This window comes from Malus sylvestris, chromosome 11 (assembly GCF_916048215.2).
Source record: "Malus sylvestris chromosome 11, drMalSylv7.2, whole genome shotgun sequence".
Taxonomy (NCBI): domain Eukaryota; kingdom Viridiplantae; phylum Streptophyta; class Magnoliopsida; order Rosales; family Rosaceae; genus Malus; species Malus sylvestris.
The window spans coordinates 19,989,146-20,013,653 of NC_062270.1; the positions used below are offsets into that span (position 1 = coordinate 19,989,146).

At 40.1% G+C, this 24,508-nt stretch overlaps 1 pseudogene; it reads right to left on the bottom strand.

Annotated features, from left to right (window-relative positions):
* Positions 1 to 808: 808 nt before the first annotated feature.
* On the bottom strand, positions 809 to 19,611 carry LOC126590793 (abscisic-aldehyde oxidase-like; annotated as a pseudogene).
* Positions 19,612 to 24,508: the final 4,897 nt, after the last annotated feature.

The following is a 24,508-nucleotide window of genomic DNA, read 5'->3' on the forward strand; positions in this document are numbered from 1 at the left end:
CAAGTTGAATATCAGAGTACGTAATTAATAAACGAACAAGACTAACAAAAATAATAAGAATATTATTAATAGAGAAAGATGCCGGAATGACTACAAAACCCTAAGAGACTACATTGTGACTAACTTGTTTATTCTACGAGTTACAAAGCATCATATATATAGAGAACTAAATTCCAATTAGGAGCTCATTTAGAGAGCCTATCTTACGTTTTATGATTAGACTTTTTAGTAAAAATGGTCCCTTAGATTGACATAACTCCTCATTTTGGTCCTTAGGATTTGAAATTGATAGAAGTAATCCCTGAGTTTGTCTACTATCAATCATTTTGGTCATTCCGTGAAAAATCTATGTTAAGTAAGGACCAAAATAACAAAAATGCCCACAATTTAATAGGAAAAATAGGGCAATTTGATTTGACAAAGTTTTGAGAGTATTTTTGTCATTTTACCTTATTAAACGGAGATTTTTCACGAAAAAAATTCAAAATGATCGATGGTGGAAAAACCCTAAGGAGTGGTTCTATCGATTATAAATCTCAGAGACCAAAGTGAAGAGTTATGTCAGTCTCAATGACCAATTTAACTAAAAAGCCTTATTATTGTTATTATTCACATAAGCGTTGCACCTTAACTGGTTTCGTCCCCAACTTTGTACACCATTTCACAGTATAGGAGTTTGATTTAGCAGTATTGGGACAGAGCGTTTGGACAATAATGACCCCATTTCTGCATAGAATTTTCCTCAAGTATAAATATAAACAGAAAACACCCAATTTCCGGGACCACGAACCATTTGTCTCAATATAAGTTGCAAACACAAAAGGTATAATAAGATAGTTCATGTTTAGTTGTCTTTCAGATTAAGGCTTATTCAATAGTAACGTTCACAAACTGGACAATGAACCTCAACACAAGTAACATGAGATGGAATCGCATCTATCGCCAGTTCTCGTTTCTTTTTAGTTTCGCACTATAAACAAATCTAAAATATGTTGTAAAACGTATATACTTGAACCATATTCGTATCCTTACTGAGATCAAGTGATGGCGATTGACTCACATTTTAGGTTCTTTGGCTGTGATGGACAAATTAACCAGCATGATCATGCCTTCCAGCCATAACGTACGTTTATTCTCTGCCTACAATCCATTCCAAGTACCTCTCCACAGCTTCCAGCCCACACAGCTCCTTCACAACAGGCATGGTAGCGGGAACATCCAACTGGAATATTGATGCCGATCCATCTAGGCCGCCCCACTCAAGAAGCTGTTTTCTTGATTCTTTAATGGCAGCCCTTGTCGCACAGTGAACAGAAACCGCAAGAAGTAATGGTGGCTCACCAGAAGCTGCACACAAGATTTTCAATGTGTTTTTTTTCAAAATTTGGCTACTTTTATGCACACAAAATACTTTTCAGGCATCGGTTGTAATTGATGTAAGTAGAATTGTGCAAGGCACGACATGGCATACCTTTTGAAGAGAGCACGCGTTTTTTGTGATGCCCACTGCTCAATACTTCAACGTTGAACCGTTTGGGTATGGTGTCCATTGTAGGAATCTTATACGTCCATGTACCTTCTGAAATCACCAACCCATCAGAGTTTTCCGAGTATTCTTCAAGCATGAAAAACCCAATACCTTGAACAAAAGCACCTTCGATCTGCAAGAAACATGTAATGTCAAACTTAAGTTAACTAAACCACATTGACTACGCGCCAGTGAACTGGTGTTATGGATCTTAACAGATTGTAGAAAGTTGAAAACTACGATCTTATTCCAAAGACGACTAGATGATTAAAATGCTACAAAGCTTCGAATAGAGAAGGCCTAAAGACGCTAAATAACGAAAGTATCCTTAAAATGTGTAAAATAAACCAAACTATTAACTTCTCTTACAATGGATTTTGAAAAATTCTCCAAGGCAGAACCTACCGATTAGCAATACAACAACAACAACAACAACAACAAAGCCTTTTCCCACTAAGTGGGGTCGGCTATATGAATCCTAGAACGCCATTGCGCTCGGTTTTGTGTCATGTCCTCCGTTAGATCCAAGTACTCTAAGTCTTTTCTTAGAGTCTCTTCCAAAGTTTTCCTAGGTCTTCCTCTACCCCTTCGGCCCTGAACCTCTGTCCCGTAGTCACATCTTCGAACCGGAGCGTCAGTCGGCCTTCTTTGCACATGTCCAAATCACCGGAGCCGATTTTCTCTCATCTTTCCTACAATTTCGGCTACTCCTACTTTACCTCGGATATCCTCATTCCCAATCTTATCCTTTCTCGTGTGCCCACACATCCCACGAAGCATCCTCATCTCCGCTACACCCATTTTGTGTACGTGTTGATGCTTCACCACCCAACATTCTGTGCCATACAACATCGCTGGCCTTATTGTCGTCCTATAAAATTTTCCCTTGAGCTTCAGTGGCTTACGACGGTCACACAACACGCCGGATGCACTCTTTCCATCCAGCTCGTATTCTATGGTTGAGATCTCCATCTAATTCTCCGTTCTCTTGCAAAATAGATCCTAGGTAGCGAAAACGGTCGCTTTTTGTGATCTTCGCTAGATTGCTCCGGTCATTAGTGTGGATAAGTATATAAATGGATAGAGATAGGAAAGCAAACACAAGATGTACGTGGTTCACCCAGATTGGCTACGTCCACGGAATAGAAGAGTTCTCATTAATTGTGAAGGGTTTACACAAGTACATAGGTTCAAGCTCTCCTTTAGTGAGTACAAGTGAATGATTTAGTACAAATGACATTAGGAAATATTGTGGGAGAATGATCTCGTAATCACGAAACTTCTAAGTATCGGAGTGTGGTGTCGTCTTGACTTGCCTTATCTGTCTCATAGGTAGATGTGGCATCTTCTCTGGAAGTACTCTTCCTCCATCCAGGGGTGGTATCTTTAACTGGTGGAGATGCGCAAGGTAATGTATCAATTTCACTTGAAGCTTACTTGTAGTTGCAGGCTTGGTCAAGCGCGATACAAACCATGTAGTAGGAGTCCCCCAAGTCGCCGAGCTAGGGGGTCTGCTGAAAGAGGTGACAGACAAGGTAAGCAATCAGAGCTCCGACTGATTGTTCACCTTCTCCCCATCTTGCAGCAGCATGAAGGATAAAGAGAAGAAAAATGAGAAGAGATGATATGAGATACTTTTGCTTTTGAAGAAGTAACTTTCCACAGACTTATTCTTGAACTAAGCTGGAGGGTTTTCTGGTTTCCTCCAGAGTATAAGGCCGACTGAAGAATTTGAGGGTCAAAACAAGTCCATCAAATCTAGAGTACGTTCCACCCTGCTGATATGGGATACTTTTGCTTTTGACAGAGTAATGGATGAATCGGCACGTGTGCTGTTACGCTTGTCTCCACATGCTTCATTGTATCCTTCGCACTTGCCCTATCTGCTCCTCAAGCAGATGCGGAATCTTCCCTGGAAACATAAGATGTTGAAGATGAGTACTCGAGAGCAATGCCAGGTAAGTAATCAGGTAAGGGGTTCCAGGTAGTCAGTTCCTGGCTGGAAGCTTGATTCCAAGTGCTGACTGATTGCTCTCTTTCTCCTTGTCTTGCAGGTAAAAACAAGGCCAAAAGAAAAGACAGGGAAAAAGCATGATATGGGATACTCTTGCTTTTAACCCTGATGATATGAGATATTCTTGCTCTAGTATAGCTTGTTTGCAGAGGTATTATCGGGGGGAAAGAAAGCTGAATATTTCGAAAGGCTTCGTTGGGAGTGCCCTCTCAGATATGATGAAGGGTTGAGCATTTTTGCAGGTCTGCCTGTCCGTTGGGGATGGAGGTCGACATATATAGGAGTCTCCCTAACAACAAGTAGTAATGCTATTCCTTTACCCTGCTTGGTCATAGCACGGTAGTGGGAGCTGTCAGTTTCACATGTTTTAACTCTGTCAGAGCACTTTGAAAAAGTGGTCTGTGGTATCTGGCTCTCGAGATTCGGAGAACGATGCCTCTTCGATTTTTGAGAAAGCAATCATGCTGGGGGTCTGACTCTCGAGATTCGGAGAGCAGTGTCTCTTCGATTTTTGAGGAAGTAATCATGTTGGGAGTCTGGCTCTCGAGATTCGGAGGGCGGTGCCTCTTCGATTTTGGAGCAAGCAATCTTGTTGGGAGTGCTGTCTCGAATGTGAGTAAAGGTTGGGCATGTTTGCTAGTCTACCTTGCCACGAAGCACAAAGGTTGACACACAGGGACTTTCCAATTATCCAGCAATGGTACTGTTCCTTTACCCTCTCTTCGATTTTGAGAAAGTAGTCATGTTGGGAGTCTGGCTCTCGAGATTCGGAGGACGGTGCCTCTTCGATTTTGGAGCAAGCAATCTTGTTGGGAGTGTTTTCTCGAATGTGAGTAAAGGTTGGGCATGTTTGCTAGTCTACCTTGCCACGAAGCACAGAGGTTGACACACAGGGACTTTCCAATTATCCAGGAGTGGTACTGTTCCTTTACCCTTGTGGGTAATAATATGGTAGCTAGACCTTCAAAATTTATGTGCCTAAACTTTGTTAGTGCTGTTTCTTTGCTATTATTTTACCTTTCTTGGTCAGAACGATGTAGTGGGAGCTGCAAGCTTCACGTGCTCAACTTTGGCAGAGAACTTTGGCAAAGTTTTCTGTGGTACCCATGAGCTATTGTTGCGTGTGGGAAGTGGGTGATTAAACAGTAAGATTCATGTGCTTTCTACTTCACCAGAAGTCTTCGACATAATGCCCATAATTTCTGCAAAGCTGAGTGTGCGTGTGACAGGTGCTGACAAGGCTAGAAAAGTAGGTGCCTCTTCGATTTCTGAGATCGGCCCTCGTGGTCTCTCAGCAGCCTAGCTTTTGAGAAAGCGAGCGCCTCTTCGATTGATTCGGAGAACGATGCCTCATCGATTTTTGAGAAAGCAATCATGCTGGGGGTCTGGCTCTCGAGATTCGAGGAGCAGTGTCTCTTCGATTTTTGAGAAAGTAATCATGTTGGGAGTCTGGCTCTCGAGATTCGGAGGGCGGTGCCTCTTCGATTTTGGAGCAAGCAATCTTGTTAGGAGTGTTTTCTCGAATGTCAGTAAAGGTTGGGCATGTTTGCTAGTCTACCTTGCCACGAAGCACAGAGGTTGACACACAGGGACTTTCCAATTATCCAGCAATGGTACTGTTCCTTTACCCTCTCTTCGATTTTTAAGAAAGTAGTCATGTTGGGAGTCTGGCTCTCGAGATTCGGAGGACGGTGCCTCTTCGATTTTGGAGCAAGCAATCTTATTGGGAGTGTTTTCTCGAATGTGAGTAAAGGTTGGGCATGTTTGCTAGTCTACCTTGCCACGAAGCACAGAGGTTGACACACAGGGACTTTCCAATTATCCAGCAGTGGTACTGTTCCTTTACCCTTGTGGGTAATAATATGGTAGCTAGACCTTCAAAAATTTATGGGTCTAAACTTTGTTAATGCTGTTTCTTTGCTATTCTTTTACCCTTCTTGGTCAGAGCGATGTAGTGGGAGCTGCAAGCTTGACGTGCTCAACTTTGGCAGAGAACTTTGGCAAAGTTATCTGTGGTACCCATGAGCTATTGTTGTGTGTGGGAAGTGGGTGATTGAACAGTAAGATTCATGTGTTTTCTACTTCCCCAGAAGTCTTTGACAGAATGCCCATAATTTCCGCAAAGCTGAATGTGCGTGTGACAGGTGCTGACAAGGCTGGAAAAGTAGGTGCCTCTTCGATTTCTGAGATCGGCCCTCGTGGTCTCTGGGGAGCCCAGCTTTTGAGAAAGCGAGCGCCTCTTCGATTTCTGAGATCGGCCTTCGTGGTCTTTGAGCAGCCCAACTTTTGAGAAAGCAAACGCCTCTTCGATTTCTGAGATCAACCCTCGTGATCTCTAAGCAGCCCAGCTTTTGAGAAAGCAAACGCCTCTTCGATTTCTGAGCAGGCGCCTCTTCGATTTCTGAAGCTCCGTCGAGTGCAGATTTTTATAGGGGCTGGCATTAAGTTCCAAAGCACACTTGAATCTCCACCAGCAGAAGCTTCATTCTTGCACTTCTAAGATCTTGATTTGTCCGACCTCTTCTCTCTTCAACACCTTTGAAAATGTATGGCCCCTCCGACCGTCGTTTTGACTTGAACCTTGTTGAAGAGGCAGCCCCGCCTTCTCCAGACAACATATGGCGCCCATCCTTCGTCTCCCCTACTGGTCCTCTTACCGTTGGGGATTCCGTGATGAAGAATGATATGACCGCTGCGGTGGTGGCCAGGAACCTTCTCACTCCCAAAGATAACAGACTACTTTCCAAACGGTCTGATGAGTTAGCTGTTAAGGATTCGCTGGCTCTCAGTGTTCAGTGTGCAGGTTCTGTGTCTAATATGGCCCAACGCCTATTTGCTCGAACCCGCCAAGTTGAATCATTGGCGGCTGAAGTGATGAGTCTCAAACAGGAGATTAGAGGGCTCAAGCATGAGAATAAACAGTTGCACCGGCTCGCACATGACTATGCTACAAACATGAAGAGGAAGCTTGACCAGATGAAGGAAACTGATGGTCAGGTTTTACTTGATCATCAGAGATTTGTGGGTTTGTTCCAAAGACATTTATTGCCTTCGTCTTCGGGGGCTGTACCGCGTAATGAAGCTCCAAATGATCAACCTCGGATGCCTCCTCCTTCTAGGGTTCTGTCCAGTACTGAGGCTCCAAATGATCCCCCTCCGGTGCCTTCTCTTTCTGGGGCTCTACCGACTGCTGAGACTTCTCCTAAGCAACCTTTGTGAAGGCTCCCTCTTGTGTGTTTATTTTGACTCATGTATATGTACATATTTGTATCTTATCGGGGATATCAATAAATAAGCTTTCCTTCATTTCAACGTATTGTGTTAAAAACACCAAAGCCTTCTTCGCTAAGTTCTTTGAATTTTCTTTTGTTGAAGCTTGTATGTTGAAGCTTTCTGAGTGGAGCATGTAGGTTGGGGTAGTGTTCCCTTAATTTCCCGAGTGAGGAAAACTTCTCGGTTGGAGACTTGGAAAATCCAAGTCACTGAGTGGGATCGGCTATATGAATCTTAGAACGCCATTGTGCTCGATCCTGTGTCATGTCCTTTGTTAGATACAAGTACTCTAAGTCTTTTCTTAGAGTCTCTTCCAAAGTTTTCCTAGGTCTTCCTCTACCCCTTCGGCCCTGAACCTCTGTCCCATAGTCGCATCTTCTAATCAGAGCGTTAGTAGGCCTTCTTTGCACATGTCCAAACCACCGTAACCGATTTTCTCTCATCTTTCCTTCAATTTCGGCTACTCCTACTTTACCCCGGATATCCTCATTCCTAATCTTATCCTTTCTCGTGTGCCCACACATCCAACGAAGCATCCTCATCTCCGCTACACCCATTTTGTGTACGTGTTGATGTTTCACCGCCCAACATTCTGTGCCATACATCATCGCCGGCCTTATTGCCGTCCTATAAAATTTTCCCTTGAGCTTCAGTGGCATACGGCGGTCACACAACATGCCGGATGCACTCTTCCACTTCATCCATCCAGCTTGTATTCTATGGTTGAGATCTCCATCTAATTCTCCGTTCTTTTGCAAGATAGATCCTAGGTAACGAAAACGGTCGCTCTTTGGTATTTCTTGATCTCCGATCCTCACCCCTAACTCGTTTTGGCCTCCATTTGCACTGAACTTGCACTCCATATATTCTGTCTTTGATCGGCTTAGGCGAAGACCTTTAGATTCCAACACTTCTCTCCAAAGGTTAAGCTTTGCATTTATCCCTTCCTGAGTTTCATCTATCAACACTATATCGTCTGCGAAAAGCATACACCAAGGAATATCATCTTGAATATGTCCTGTTAACTCATCCATTACCAACGCAAAAAGGTAAGGACTTAAGGATGAGCCTTGATGTAATCCTACAGTTATGGGAAAGCTTTCGGTTTGTCCTTCATGAGTTCTTACGGCAGTCTTTGCTCCTTCATACATATCCTTTATAGCTTGGATATATGCTACTCGTACTCCTTTCTTCTCTAAAATCCTCCAAAAAATGTCTCTTGGGACCCTATCATACGCTTTTTCCAAATCTATAAAGACCATGTGTAAATCCTTTTTCCCATCTCTATATCTTTCCATCAATCTTCGTAAGAGATAGATTGCCTCCATGGTTGAGCGCCCTGGCATGAACCTGAATTGGTTGTCCGAAACCCGTGTCTCTTGCCTCAATCTATGCTCAATGACTCTCTCCCAGAGCTTCATTGTATGACTCATTAGCTTAATACCCCTATAGTTCATGCAATTTTGTATGTCGCCCTTATTCTTGTAGATAGGCACCAAAGTGCTCGTTCGCCACTCATTTGGCATCTTCTTCGTTTTCAAAATCCTATTGAAAAGGTCAGTGAGCCATGTTATACCTGTCTCTCCCAAAAGTTTCCACACTTCGATTGGTATATCGTCTGGGCCTATTGCTTTTTTATGCTTCATCTTCTTCAAAGCTACAACCACTTCTTCCTTCCGGATTCGACGATAAAAAGAGTAGTTTCTACACTCTTCTGAGTTACTCAACTCCCCTAAAGAAACACTCATTTCATGTCCTTCATTGAAAAGATTATGAAAATAACCTCTCCATCTGTCTTTAACCGCGTTCTCTGTAGCAAGAACCTTTCCATCCTCATCCTTGATGCACCTCACTTGGTTTAGGTCTCTTGTCTTCTTTTCCCTTGCTCTAGATAGTTTATAGATATACAACTCTCCTTCTTTGGTATCTAGTCGTTTATACATATCGTCGTAAGCCGCTAACTTAGCTTCTCTGACAGCTTTCTTCGCCTCTTGCTTCGCTTTTCTATACCTTTCACCATTTTCATCGGTCCTCTCCTTGTATAAGGCTTTACAACATTCCTTCTTAGCCTTCACCTTTGTTTGTACCTCCTCATTCCACCACCAAGATTCCTTTTGGTGTGGGGCAAAGCCCTTGGACTCTCCTAATACCTCTTTTGCTACTTTTCGGATACAACTAGCCATGGAATCCCACATTTGGCTAGCTTCCCCCTCTCTATCCCACACACATTGGGTGATTACCTTCTCTTTGAAAATGGCTTGTTTTTCTTCTTTTAGATTCCACCATCTAGTCCTTGGGCACTTCCAAGTCTTGTTCTTTTGTCTTACTCTTTTGATATGTACATCCATCACCAACAAGCGATGTTGATTAGCCACGCTCTCTCCTGGTATAACTTTGCAATCCTTACAAGTTATACGATCCCATTTCCTCATTAGAAGAAAATCTATTTGTGTTTTTGACGACCCACTCTTGTAGGTGATCACATGTTCTTCTCTCTTCTTAAAGAATGTGTTGGCTAAGAAGAGATCATATGCCATTGCAAAATCCAAGATAGCTTCCCCATCCTCGTTTCTCTCCCCAAAACCATGGCCACCATGAAAACCTCCATAGTTGCCTGTCTCCCTGCCCACGTGTCCATTTAAATCTCCTTCTATAAATAACTTCTCCGTTTGAGCAATTCCTTGCACCAAGTCTCCAAGATCTTCCCAAAATTTCTCCTTCGAACTCGTATCCAACCCTACTTGAGGTGCGTACGCACTAATCACATTGATAAGTTCTTGTCCTATTACAATCTTAATTGCCATGATTCTATCTCCTACCCTCTTGACATCTACAACATCTTGTACCAAGGTCTTGTCCACGATGATGCCAACACCGTTTCTCGTTCTATTTGTGCCCGAATACCAAAGTTTAAACCCTGAGTTTTCTAGATCCTTTGCCTTACTACCAACCCACTTAGTTTCTTGTAGGCACATAATATTTATCCTTCTCCTCACCATAACTTCCACTACTTCCATAGATTTTCCCGTTAAGGTTCCTATATTCCACGTTCCTAAACGCATTTTGCTCTCTTGAACTCTACCCTTCTGTCCTAGCTTCTTCACCCTCCCCCGTCTAATAGGATCAAAGTACTTCTTTTGTGTGTCCCGGGTAAAGTTGATAGGAGCATATGCTCCCAAACAACTTTGAGTGGAGTCGTTCGAAAAGAAGTTTCTATGGCCCCCTTGCTCATTTAACACTGCATCCGGGTGCCGATGGAGATACAGCAACCCTTGCTCACTTATCACTGTGCTCGGGCCATACAGCGCGTCACTTACGGGTGACGCCCTAGCTTTAGCGCGATTTTGTTCTGGATTCATTTTCATAAGGATTCGACGTGATCATGGAGTGCCGGCTGTCGACTACCTGACGCCCTCCCCCTCCTCCTTTATCCGGGCTTGGGACCGGCCATGTAAGACATAGGCGGAGTTACCTACCGATTAGCAATACGAAAATAAAATCTAGGTAGAGCTTAACTCAAAGAAAACGTATGCAAACATTATAAAAATCTGAGTAGCAAGTTCAATCATGCTAACCTGTCCTAAATCCACAGCAGGGTTGAGACTCTGACCACAATCGTAGATAATATCCGATTGCAGAATTCTGGTTTGTCCAGTCAGAACATTTACCTCCACCTGTGATCAAGTAGTTTCATTGTTATTACTCTACAAAATTTAAATGATACAAACTGGTAGTAATCACCCTCAGACCACCTCCAATGGTGGGCTAAATGCTAAATCCCCCCCCCCCCCCCAAACCATCTCCAACCCATGCAAAAACATTGGGCTAAATGCCAAATGTTAAAGCTGGGCCAAATACCCCCCAAAATTCCCCCCTCCCCCCCCCCCCCCCGAGCGACTGGACTCGCTGGCCTTTAGGCGAGTCTCAGCCCGTTCAAACTCCAACGCGCCCCATGCGGAGCGCCTGCAATTCGCGCTATCAACGGTTTTTCGGCCACCCAACGCAGTCCAACGGCTACATTTTCAATCCGATGGCTGGTTTTCACGGACCGTTGGTTGATTCAACGGTCCAAATTTAAATCCAAAGGCTAAAATAATTTTAAAAAAAAATATTTAACTCAAAATTCACCCAAAAAAACTCTATAAATACCTATGTATTTGTTCAAACATCCACACAAAACTCAATTTTCTCTTACAATTCTTCCAGTTTATCTTTCTACCATTTCTTTCCATTTCCAAATTGTTCAACATGGCAAGAGAGCATATTAGAGGTTGAGGTGAATTGAAAGTTAGCCCAGGGTTGAAAGATTGGTAAAAGTTGAAGACTTGCTTTGTGAAAAATTTAGTGATTTTTCAATATTTATAGGAATTTAAATTTTTTTTAGATTAAAATGTTCATAAAATTAATTTACAATAGTCTACATATTTATTTATTTTTTTAATTTAAGAAAAAAAATAACCTAAGTTCATTCTTTAATAATCTCGGGCTAAAATTTTATGCCATAACGGTTGAAGCAAAAAAGTTGTTTCTGGGCTAAAAGCTAAATTTTCCGGACTAAAATATTTGGCTTTTAGCTCAATCGTTGGAGATGGTCTAATAGTGTGACTGTGACATTGCACTATGATTTTCTCTGCATTTTGTAAACCTGCATCAATGCCCTTTGGTTGCCGAAAATTCAACAGGCGCAAAAGAACTACAATATACAAGAATGAAAATGGAGTAAGACAGTCAACACAAACTTGCCTCACTCACAGCAGCGCCATAGTTAAGGTATCTCTTGGAGGCAAAATCAGGGACATAATAAGAACTTGCTGATAAGTTCACATCTTGCAAGGATGCCTGCATTTTGACAGAAGAAAGATAAACTGCAACGAGTACATATAAATTTCGGAATAAAGGAAAATGCAAGCTAGAGAGATTTTCTTTTTCTTTTTTTTTCGGTCTATTACTCGGAGAGAATGTTTGCTAGTCCTAAGCTGCCACTGGGAAGTAGGGCAAGCCTGAAACTTTGAGAAATCATTAAATTCATAAGTCTAGAGAAGTTTTCAAAATCACCCATTTACTCCACCTGCAAGAGTTTCCTACAAAGGAATTCTAGGGCGTGGTGTTGCTACTTAAGTGCGCTGATTAATTTTTATTCCTCTGGGGTTTGAGTTTCTTGGGCAGTTCAAGATTCAGTGTGAACTATTGGAGCGCCATGGCATGGATGTGAAACAAATCAATAAATTAATTCTTTCAAAAGAAAAAAGTGATGCATCACTAATTTCCGGGCAATCCAAATAGAATACCTGCTGAATAAGAGTCTCCCAGTTAATAGAGCCCATTTGCTCCTTCAATCTCCCTTTGAGAGTAGCTAACCTCTCAACCAAAATATTACAGCAAAGTCTAACTGCCTCACAGCTTGCCTCAGATGTAGTGCTCCCGACAGTAATTCCCCCTTGAATTAAGCTCAACGTATCTGATTGCACCACCCGTACTCTATCCGAAAGATCTCCACTACCATCGCATTGAATCGAACCAAGAGCAAAAGCTGTCACCTGTTTTACCTTCGTCCAGAGCCCCTGACCCAGTTCAATTCCTCCAACTTCAACAACAACAGACCCATCACTTCAAATGCTTACTTTTCCCGGAGTTGGCCTCAAAGACACTTCACACAATATCGGTACTCGAGAAATTCCTCTTTTCTGCCATTTAGTACACCTATTAAATTCTTTTACCATCTCAGTCCTTGGGTTAAAGCTTGAAGACATGGCCAACTTGTTCCATATCAATGGTAAAGTATACTCCAGAGGTTCACCAGCGCTGTGCTCGTAAAACAAATCAAGGCTGCGAGACGTGTGAAGATTAACACTTCTCACAGAATCTACTTCTATAGAAAGGGTGGATGCTACATGTTCAATTACAGCTTCAGCGATAAATGACCCCTGCACCTCCCCAGGGGCCCGCATAGTAGACCTACTCGGAGTGTTTGTTTTGCACACCTTGATATCGAAAGCCAGAGCACCCCAGTCATACTTCTTAAGTGCCCACAGAATAGTTCTTGGCAATACTGGACTAAAGCCTATGGAAATCCCAGCATTTATCAATATCTCAAGTTCTAAAGCTGTAATCTTCCCATCAGACTTGAATCCCACACTGTAAGTTATCTTCATGGGATGCCTTCCTCCAGCCATTATCATATCAGTCTTGCGATTGAGATACATCCGCACCGGTCGATGTAATTTGTGTGCTGCAAGAGCACATGCAGTTGCGACCTAAAACATCAGAATTGCAGCAGCTTTATCTTCTATTGAACATTGGGAATCAAGTACCCCAAAAACCATAAACATAACAAGCGATACATATTATGTGTGTGTGTGTGTGTGTGTCTCGTGTCTGCACGCATGTGTAAGATAAAGTTTATTGGTTTACCACCATTCCCAGAACTGACACTAGTAGCACATAGAACTATTGGTTTACAACTATTCCCAGAACTGACACAAGTAGCATTTGTGCTAACTATTGCTTTATATTTTAAAACTTCGGGTCAAGTGTACACCTCTCTGCACCGCTAGAGAGCCAAGACATTCTATTCAACAAACATTTTTTTTAACAGAAACGAATGTTATTGATCATTTTAAAATCATATTGAGTTCAACATTCGCAATTGGTTAAAAAACCTCCTATACTCATTCCCAACTTATTTCTAAATTTCTGTGGTGCATGGTGAGACTAAACTAGTATGTTTCTCTCAATCTGCATTTGTGTAAACTACGCATGCAGGATCGGAGTTGTATGTGCTTAATCTACACTTAAATGGACAATTGGAGTTGCATTCATTGTCTAACAAGTGCTTAATCTACACTTAAACGGAAAATCTCGTCCACGATTAGATTGAAATATATAGATTTCTGTAGGTTTTATACTCACAGGCACTGATTGTATGCCCTTTCCACCAAAGCCCCCTCCGGCCCTTCTTGTAATTACACGAATATTATTTTCAGGAATACCAAGACATTTTGCAATTGTAGAGTGGGCATACTCAGGCCCTTGACTTGAAGTGTAAACCACCATGCAGTTTTCTTCATCTGGTACAGCAAGGGCTGTTTGTGTCTCCATGTAGAAATAGTATTGTGAACCAAGTTTGATCTGAAAGCAAGGCATTCATGGATTTGTAAGTTAGTGGGCGATTCTACTTGAAACCATGGAATCCAAATTACAAGAACATAGAAAAGTAGAAACAGGGCAGAACATTAGTGTGGGAAGGAGACCGGGAAACAAAGAAAGAATGTCATACTGATTTCAAGTACCTCAGCAGAAATAATCTTGTGATCAGCTGCAGCCATTCCATTTGATATGTCACCAACCTGTTTTGGATACAAGAAAGGAGGGACCTCAAAAAAACTTGCTCTCTTAACTGCCTCTTCGACTGACAAGATAGGTGGATCTGTATCTTCCATGCCATAATCAACCACCGCAAAGTTTGTAGCCATATCTGCATGTTTCTGCGTATCGGCTACCTACAAATTTTTTTTTTCACGAGTAAACTGACATACAATCCAAAGAAAGAAGAAAAAGTATTTGTGTATAATCACGATTATGGATAATGTTTAGCATTCATCCCACTAAGGTTGTTGGTTATAATCACAGGATCGTTGAATTACCAGGAAAGCAAGACGCTGACCAGCACATTCGGTAAGATCGTCAGCAAACAGAGGTTCTGTACCAAACATAGTCTTAGACCCTATGTTCTCCCCAGACTTGGGAATATATTTAAAAGATATCAGTGCACCAACTCCAGGATGTGGTTTAGGTTCAAATTTTATTCCCTTCACTCTAGCCAGAGGCTTTGTACTATAAATGAACGCTCCATGTAAGCAATATTTCGGAGATGGAATGTCATCTACAAAGACTGCCTCACCTACAAATTGATGGTCATGAATGAGATAAGCAAAAGAAATATAAAAGAAACAGTAAACACTGAAATCGTATCAAACCCACTGTTTTCCCTGTTGGAAAACAATCGACAACTATTTCAAACGAGGAAACAAAACAAAACAAAAAGGCAAAAGGTCAACGGAAGTATGGTGCCATAAAGTTATATAGAGAATCATTTTAAGCATGATCTGTGTGTAAATTTATATAAAAGATTGGTTTATCCAGATTGGTTTGTATTCTGATCATCAGTTTGTATTCTGTCCATCAAGATTGGTTTGATCATTCTTATATAAAAGAATGATCAAAAGATGGAAAATAAAACCTTTCTAATTATCTCATATTGTAAGTTTATAATTCAAACTCTCACTACTTTTAGGTATTTAACATGACTGGCCAGCGGGAAAAGGGATATCAAGAACCAGCCATTCTAATCCTAAACACAATTTTCTCAGCTAGATAAAAGGGAACATTTTGGAGCAGAGAACAGGCCTGCAGACCAAGTCCAATACCAAAAAAATAGAGACAATGATTGCTTGTTGCCTTACTGGTGTATTTTATGCAAGTCAGATTCGGAATCTGTTGATCAAATATTTCTTCATTTAACTTTAGGTCTGTGGCTGAAGCTGGTTTGGGAGGGAAAGAAAGCTAAGTTATGTGGGGCTCACACCATGGTTTGTTTTGGGTGGTTTGGATGAAGAGGAATAGAAGGATTTTTGAAGATTTCGTGGGAGCTGGCTTAACGGAGCTTTGGATAGCATTTGTTGTTTGTCAGCCCTTTGGGCTTCTGTTTTCCCAGAGTTCGTTAGAAGTTTTTAGAGTTTGGTTGTTTCGTTCTTGTTTTGTTCAGGCTGTAGTCTGCTAGTCCTCCTCCCCCCACCCCGAAAAATAAAATAAAAGGATGCTTAGTAATTAGACATCCGTATAATCATCTATGTGAAGGATGACTAACCTGAAGCTTGTATGAGACCTCCAGATTTTGTAATTGGCTTACCAACCGGATCATACTCTGTACTTAGTTCAATCACCTGTTTACCAGATGACAGAACAGTTCTCATCTTATCACTAGCACTTTTGTTCCTTTTTAACTTAGAAGCATTGGCCAACGAAGTATTTCCCAAGAATCCATTGGAACCTTCACTGTCAATTAAGGGGCTAAAGAACTCGAAAATAAAACCAGCAGCCAAGCTTGACCTGTAAGCAGGGCTCGTAATTCCTTCTTCAGGAACCACAGCATCCCTAACTAATTTAATAGCGTCATACAGAACACCAGGACTCAGCACTTTCCCAGTTAAAAATTCCTCAACCTTTCTCGCTCTAATTGCATGTTTAGTTCCATAAGCACCAAAAGCCAGACGACAATGATCCACCATAATTCCATTGGAAATCTTCCAAAACGATACTTCAGCTAGGAAGGCAGCATTCAAATAAGCCAATGCGCTTCCTAGGGGTCTTGGTGCAGCTCGATAGGTTTCAAAAAGCAACTTGGTGTTGGTTTCTCGAGAACCTTTTCTAATTGCTTCCCAGTTTGGGATTTTAACACTTAAAAGTACACTTTTCGGATCCAGTGGAGGCCTTCTCAGAAAATCCTCCAACATAATCGTCTCAGATCTAGCACCATTCATTATATCTACCTCTGAATCCACAGCAAGAAGTATTGTAGCAATATCTGAAGGAAAACATTTTCTCTGTGCCATCACCAAATTGCCTCCTATACTAGCTGTATTTCTGATGAACCCGGAAGCAATTTTCTCCATATGATTGGCAATATTTTTTAACACATCACCACCTCTTGATGGAGATCCACCGTTGTCATTCTTTCTCAAAGACTCAATAACTTTAGAGATTGTTACAATTGCTCCGAACTCAGCCCCCGTAGGATCGATCTTAATCATTGATAATTCAGGAACACATCTGAGATCAATGTATCTGTCATAGCGCTTTAGTTCCTTGTAATAGCCCGTCCCTGTGTTTCCAACAACTAATTTCATCTCGTTTGCACTATCAAAATCATTATCTTTCAATAAGTTTTGAAGCTCCTCAACTCTAACAGGATTGTACCAACCATATCTCTTAGGATCCAAGGGCATGGAAGAATGAATTTCTTTCTTTAAGAAGTCCGGAAATGTACATATGTCTCCATTACGGTTATATGGAGGCAAACTCTTTACTTTTACTTCCTTACTATCTCCCTTTTTCCAAAAGGAGTTGAACCCCAAATCCTCCATATCAACATCAGCTGCAAAACTCTTGCAGGCATCAGCAATCGGTCGATACCCAGTAAATCGACAGAGGTTACCTGCAATAGACTTTTCAGCTTCGGAAACAGAAAGCTTGGAGAACCCAGGAGGGGGATCAGGTCTGTTCGTCTTTTCAGCATTGACAAGAGCTCCAAAGAGTGAAACACACATGCCAGGAGTACAAAAGCCGCATTGAGAAGCATGGAAACCAGCAATCCTTTGGTGAATTGGGTGGAACCCGTCTTTGATATTTCCAAGGCCTTCAGATGTTGTAATTGAACATCCATTTATACTACAAAGCAGAGTGAGACATGAACTTGCAGTAAAATCTTTCACTTCGTCGACAACAGGGTCGTACTTGGACAGTAGCACAACACAAGCACCGCAACCACCTGCAACCAATTTATAAGTGCATATCATAAAACTTATCCAAATATTTATAGTAAGACGTAGTTTTCCTTGAAAATTTTGAAATCCAAACTACAACCTCATCTAATATGATCACTACAGAAGTAAGAAAAAAAACACCTTACATTACAGATTTTTCATCACAAAAGAAACCTCTTTAAGCATCAATTGGTCACCACGGAAGCGAGGTGATTAACGAGTTTCGTTTCCTGAATTACTTTAATTTGAAACAATTGTTCAGCATAGTAAACCAAAATTTCGAAAACTTCATTTTAATCCTTAAAAAAGATGAGTTTTAGACTATAACCTTGTGTAAGATTAAAATCCAATTTTAGTCCTTCATACATTTAATCATCTCATTTATTATTTATATTTTGATGTTTTATTTATCTTTTTCTTTCTTTTTTAATGTATTAATTACATTTAAATTTAATTTTCATTTCATTCATTGTAATATATTTTAATGTCTAAATTTAGGCAAACTAAACTTTTTATAATATATTCCAATAACAATTTTGTATGTTCTTCATTTAGGTATATTAATACATTTGAATATTTCAATATATCCATCGATACAAACATATAGGTACATTAATGCAATGTAATGCATTTTGGTGCGTACATTTTGATACACACATTTGGGTATTGACTTTTAGGTACATTAATTCAATATACTATATTTTGGTACATACATTCTGGTACGTGCATTTCGGTATGTACATTTAGGTACATTAATTTAATATAATACATCTCAGTTCATACATTTAGGTTCATTATAATATATTTCAGTACAAACATTTAGGTACAAATAAGTCAATTTTATATATTTCGGTACATTCATTTGTGTACACTTACGTATTTACATATTTTGGTATCACAAATTTCTTTTAATATTTTCTCATTTATGTTCATTTATAATTAAAGAACTAAATATGTGCATATTAATAAAATTAAAATTTAAGGAAAACTAATGAAAATAGCTTGAAAACTTTGAGTTTTAACGATAAGGACAAAATAAAGGGTAAAGTGAATAGTACCAGGATTGACTTTTTAGTGTAAAAATGTGGTTTTTCGGTAAAGTGAACAGTACCGGGAGTTTTTCGTTAAAGTTCTCTAAAATTTAATGTGGAGAGATTAAATAAAAATACACATTAAATTACAAAAATTGAATATAAATTTTAATAAAAATACATTTCAAGGGATTAAATTGAATATGTAATCTAGAATAGGTTTTTTTTTTTAATTTTAATCTTTTGCAAGGACTAATGTTCAAAAATCCCCCAAAATTTCAAAATTCCTTCTTTTAGAAGCACAAAATTTCATCATACCATGCAACATAGTAAGTATTACAAAGTGGTCCGGAAGATCCCAATAAGGGTTGGATTTTGCATAAAATCCATAACACAGAATGGCACGTGCCGGACCCACAAAGCTACAAGCATAGCTAACGCACGAATGATGATATCTTGGAGATCCGTGAATAATATCCGTTCATTATACATTGTGTGGTTAGAAATCATTTTAATTTTTTTTAAATTAACATTGAGCAACAAACCGTTCTTGATGAAAACTAATCGCATGATGTACAATGAACGGACACGATTTACCGATCAGAAAATCCATAACACTGCATGGTACTTGCCGGGCCGATAAAGCTACAAGCATTGCTAACGCACATTCAATCAGCATATGGAGGAAGAAAGGTATTCGGGAAAATCGAAGCCACAAACGACACTCATAAATCATCATGTGTATAATATACATAAAAAAGCCACAGAAATTCATGATCGTACACGGACAGAGCACCAGTCAAAGTTAGAGAGAGAGACCTTCACCACAGCTGAGCTTGACACTTTCGAATCTCGTCTGAGAACGCAAGAAGTGGAGCAAAGTGGTTGAAGGGTCAACAGTCGAGAGCTCAAACCTCTCCCCGTTAACTGCAAAAACAAGGCTGCCACCGCTTGCTGCTGCTGCGTCTCTTTCGTCGGCCATTTCTGTGAGCAAAGCGAGAGGAACACAGCTGCTGCTTCAGAGGCAAAGCTGCTAAGCTACAAGTCCAAATCTCCCCATGCAAAACCAACTTCACTTATCCTAAAACTAACCCAACAACCACTCCAATAACAATAAAAAAGAAAGAAACAAATCGACGATTTGAAAATTAATAACTTTAGATTATTTTATTTTGAGAAGAATTTCACTCACTCACGCCACCTGACTTTTAAAGCATGTTTCACCTCATCCTTTGAATATAGGGTGAAAATGGCAATACCTTGACTTTCCTTCTTTTGTGATTGGTGGAATGTAAAAGTAAAGCCACTGACTGTCCGACAGAAAAAAAAAAGAGTGCATTGAGAAATTTGGTGTAGAGTGTTTGGATCTAACGGAAGAAGTAACGCATAATCGAGCGCAATGACGTTCTAGGATTCATATAGTCGATCTCACTTAATGGGAAAAAGCTTTGTTGTTATTGAGAAATTTGGTGTGAATTGTAGTATATTGGATGATTTATAGAATAGTACATAGGTGATATGAGCATATTTATGCGACTTTGTTAGCTTGTTTCTTTGCATTTAGTGAGTTAGTTTCTGTTTATTATAGTGATTTAAGCTATTTCCGTGTGTTTGTTGGTCTAAATGTCAAAAGAGGCAAGAAAAGGCAATTTGGAGCATTTTAGAGCAGTTTTGGGCTTGGAATGGATAGCATGCGTATGGAGCATAATGGATGGATGTTTTTGAAGTTTAAAGAGGCTAAAAATGTGCTACAAATCTGGAAGAATTAATTCAAGACTTGGAAGATAAGGAATCAGCTAAAAGGAAGGAACATTATCCAACCTTATCTTATCCAAACAAACATTATCTTATCTTATCCTATCATAATTTTATACTACCTTAATTCCAGCTGTAAGGGGGAATCAATTTCACATTAAATCACCTAAATATCTGGTTCTAGAAGCCCTATCCTCTGCCCTAAATTGGTGTCGCACCCTCTTATCCCTTTCCTTCTAGAAACCTGTTGTGTATCCTATTCCCTTTCCTCCTAGGATTGTGCTATCCTTCTCCTCTACAAATTATTTATGTGCAATCCTTTTCCCTTCAGAAATTGTGCCGAACCCTAGCCCTATAAATACACATCTTTGCCGCACCATTCAGAACACCACACGCAAGAGAGAAATTCAAAGAGGAAAATAAAAAGAGTGCCGCAGGTTTCTGAGAGTTTTTAGTGACTTGTGTCGTGCTTGCAAGGATTTTTTAGAGACTTGTGTCGTGACCCTGCAGCTAAGGATTGTGCCAAATCTGCCATTGGAGTGCTGGAGCGTTTCTGGGTTCTTTCTATCCTTAGTTTTAGTCCAATGTTTATTTTAATTTGGTCTTCAATTATGATGAACATGTGGAACTAATTTCGTTTTAGCTAGAGGAGAATCAAAGCCATGAACATATATGTGATATGAATTGATTACATCCAGTTATGATTTCATAAATCATGAATGCAATTTACTTATCTGTTTGATTGATAACTTATTCTTGTGTGTTGATTAGGGATGCATATTTAGTTTGCATGCAGGGATTTGATGCTAGAATATGAGGGAATTTCACCTAATCGTTATGAACTTATATTCACAAGTAGTAAAAGTCACTAGTTATGATTGTGTTAAGTAAATTCTTGGCAGGAGTATCATGCAGTTCATAGTTACGAATGCCTTGTCAATGCTTATGATTTTCATAGAACTTAATGATCTTTGATATGTATCTCTATCATGTTGTTCATATAGGGAACGTGATAAGAATAATTTGGTTGCGTCGCTTAGTCCAATTCAATGAATTTAGGAAAATCTGAAAGTTAATTTGTGCTTCTCACGATTAATTTGGGGCATTATCATTCATGGTCGATAGGAATAATAACTGGAAATCGATTTGTATGATTATGTGTCATGTGTGGAGAATGACCCTCTAGCTAGCCTTACACCCCTAAAAACATCCAATTTCGTATTACCTTTAGTTTTTTCTGCAAGTACTTAGGTTTACTTTAAATTCGTCAAACAACCCCCATTTAGTATTCTGAGTCTTTTTAGTTTAATTTTCGTCCAAATCACCCTCTAGTTCTTGTTTTGAGTCAATTTAACTTAGTTTTGTGTTATTTGAATTAGTTTAGTTTGTTTTGAGTTGTTTGAGTCTAGTTTTCAGTTTTTAAGTTTAATTTGTGTTGATTAGCATCCCTAACTAATCCCCGGCCTAGAATGATCCCTACTTACGCGTACTACAACTATCTTAATAGGGTTTAATTTGCGTGTTAGTTTTTACCACATCAAATTTTGGCGCCGTTGCCAGGGATCTCTTTGTTTCTGTTTTTGGTTTTCTTGTGTTTTTTATTTTGTTTTGTTTTGTTTTCTTTGTTTTAGGTACTAGTTTATGACTTGAAGTTCTCAACCTATTTGTGCACACATATTGGAGTTTGACGACGATTTTGAACGAACGTTGAGAAGGAAGAGGAAGCAGCCAAAACCCAATCCACCTAGTTCTAGTTCCGAATCTGAATCTAAAGCGGAAATTGAAGAGGAATTCGAAGAGGAACAGGACATGGTTGTTGACAATCGAACAATCAAGGAACTTTCAAACTCGGGATTGGACAATGTCGTTCCTCTTTGCATTCAACACCCTACAGCACTCAAGGCAAGACCGATGAGTTTGAATTAAAGTCTAGTTTGCTGCATCACATTCCCAAATACCATGGGCTGTCCATGGAAGATCCAAACAAGCATTTGAAGGAATTTGAAGTGGTGTGCTCAAGCATGACACCAATCAACGTGGATGGCAATATTCTGAAGATGAAAGCCTTTCCATTCTCTCTTGTAGACAAGGCTAAAGATTGGCTCTATGAATTAGCACCTGGAACCTTCACTTCTTGGGAAAGCATGAAGAGAGCATTCTTAGAGAAATTATTCCCAACTTCAAGAGTCATTCTTTTAAGGAAGAAAATTAGTGGAATTCAACAAAGCCAAGGAGAGTCATTTCCAACGTACTATGAGCGTTTTAAGACGTTAGTTGCATCCTGCCCACAACATCAAATGAAGGAAGATCTTTTAATTCAATATTTCTAAGAAGGACTACTTCTAATTGAGAGACAAATGCTAGATGCCTCGGCAGGTGGTGCTTTGGTTGACAAAACCCCAGTTGCAGCAAAGATCATAATAGTGAACCAAGCCTTGAATGCACAACAATACGAGGGAGTTGGACAAATAGACCCCCCACGGCAACACCAAGTTAATGAGGTAAGTTCAATGGCTGAAATTCAATCTCAATTGACTAATCTCACTATTTTTGTGTCATAGGTTGTTGAAGGATCCAAAGGGCAAGAAACAAGTGCTTGTGGCGTGTGTTATATGCAAGGGCATCTCAATGATCGATGTCCTCAGTTGATAGAGAATGGGGGATGGGAAATGCCAATGCCATAGGTTATCAAAGCCAAAATCAACCACGAAACGACCCATTCTCCAACACTTACAATCCGGGCTGAAAAGATCACCCAAATATGAAGTGGTGGGAACCTCAAACTCAACAACAAGAAGGATATAGACAGCCACCTCTAGGGCTCTTTCTAAGGCCATTCGCACCACCACAACCTCATCCACAATCTGCCCAACCAAATTCAGGTTCGTTAATAGATAACGATAAAATTCTTCAAGTACTAACTTCATTAACGCAGGGCCTACAAAATCAAGCCAAGGAGATGGGCGAATTAAAAAATCAAATGGGGCAAATGGCGGAATTCATGGGACAGTTTAGAGAACAAGGCAAACTACCTAGTTCAACCATTGTCAATCCAAATGGAGGATTTGAAACCGCCAAGGCAATCACATTAAGAAGTGGCAAGGAGGTTGGAACTAACCCGCAAACATCCAAATCAAGCCAAAAGAAGGACGAGAAGCTGATACTTGAAGAGGAAGAACAACCCTTGCCGCAGCCCTCTAAACCTTCCACACCGTCCAATTCAGGTAAGGTTGGTTCAAATTCGATTCTTTCTAATCCTATTCCACCAAATGTGCCTTTTCCTAGCAGGTTCAAGCAATCTAAGAAAGAAGAGAATGAAACAGACATTCTAGAAACCTTCAAGAAAGTACACGTCAATATCTCACTCCTTGATGCAATCAAGCAAGTTCCAAAGTATGCTAAATTTTTTAAAGAGCTTTGCACAACAAGGAAAAGGATTTCAAACAAGGAAATGGTACGGGTAAGTGAGAATGTTTCAGCAGTTTTACAAAGGAAACTGCCTCCTAAATGCAAGGATCCAGGTAGTTTCACAATCCCTTGTGTTATTGGAAATACTAAGTTTGAACATGCTACGCTAGATTTAGGTGCTTCCATTAATGTCATGGCATACTCTATCTATGCATCTATGAACCTAGGAGAGCTTAAAAACGATGGGGTTATTATTCAATTAGCTGATTGTTCTAATTCATATCCGAAATGAGTTTTGGAAGATGTTTTGGTGCAGGTTAACCACTTGATATTTCCAGCAGATTTTTATGTGCTTGACATGGAAGATTCGGCCCATTCTACACCATTGTCGATCCTACTTGGGAGACCTTTCATGAAAACAGCCCACACCAAGATAGATGTGTTCAAGGGGACGTTAACAATGGAATTTGATGGCGAGATTATTGATTTTAACATTTTTGAAGCTATAAGGTATCCTAAAGACGATCATTCTTGTTTTTCTATTGATGTATTTGATTCATTGGCGCATGAATATCTTGACTCCTTGGAGAGGGATCCCCTTGAAACAACCATTGCCGAAGGAATGGGACTCAAACCCAAAGTGGTCGTGCCTAATTGTGCAGAAATTGGCGAGATGGTGGTTGCCCTTAAATCTTTGCCACAACACATTGGTAAGCCTCCAATCCCAATTCCAATTCATGTTTCTACTAATAAGTTATTACCCTCAGTGATTCGGGCACCCTCCCTCGAGCTTAAACCGTTACCAAATCATTTGAAGTACGTTTTCTTGGGAGATAAAGAGACGTTGCCTGTCATAGTCTCTTCATCACTCACGGAAATGGAGGAGGAGAAATTGGTTCGGGTGTTGAAAGAGTACAAAACAACCATTGGATGGACCTAGGCCGACATTAAGGGAATT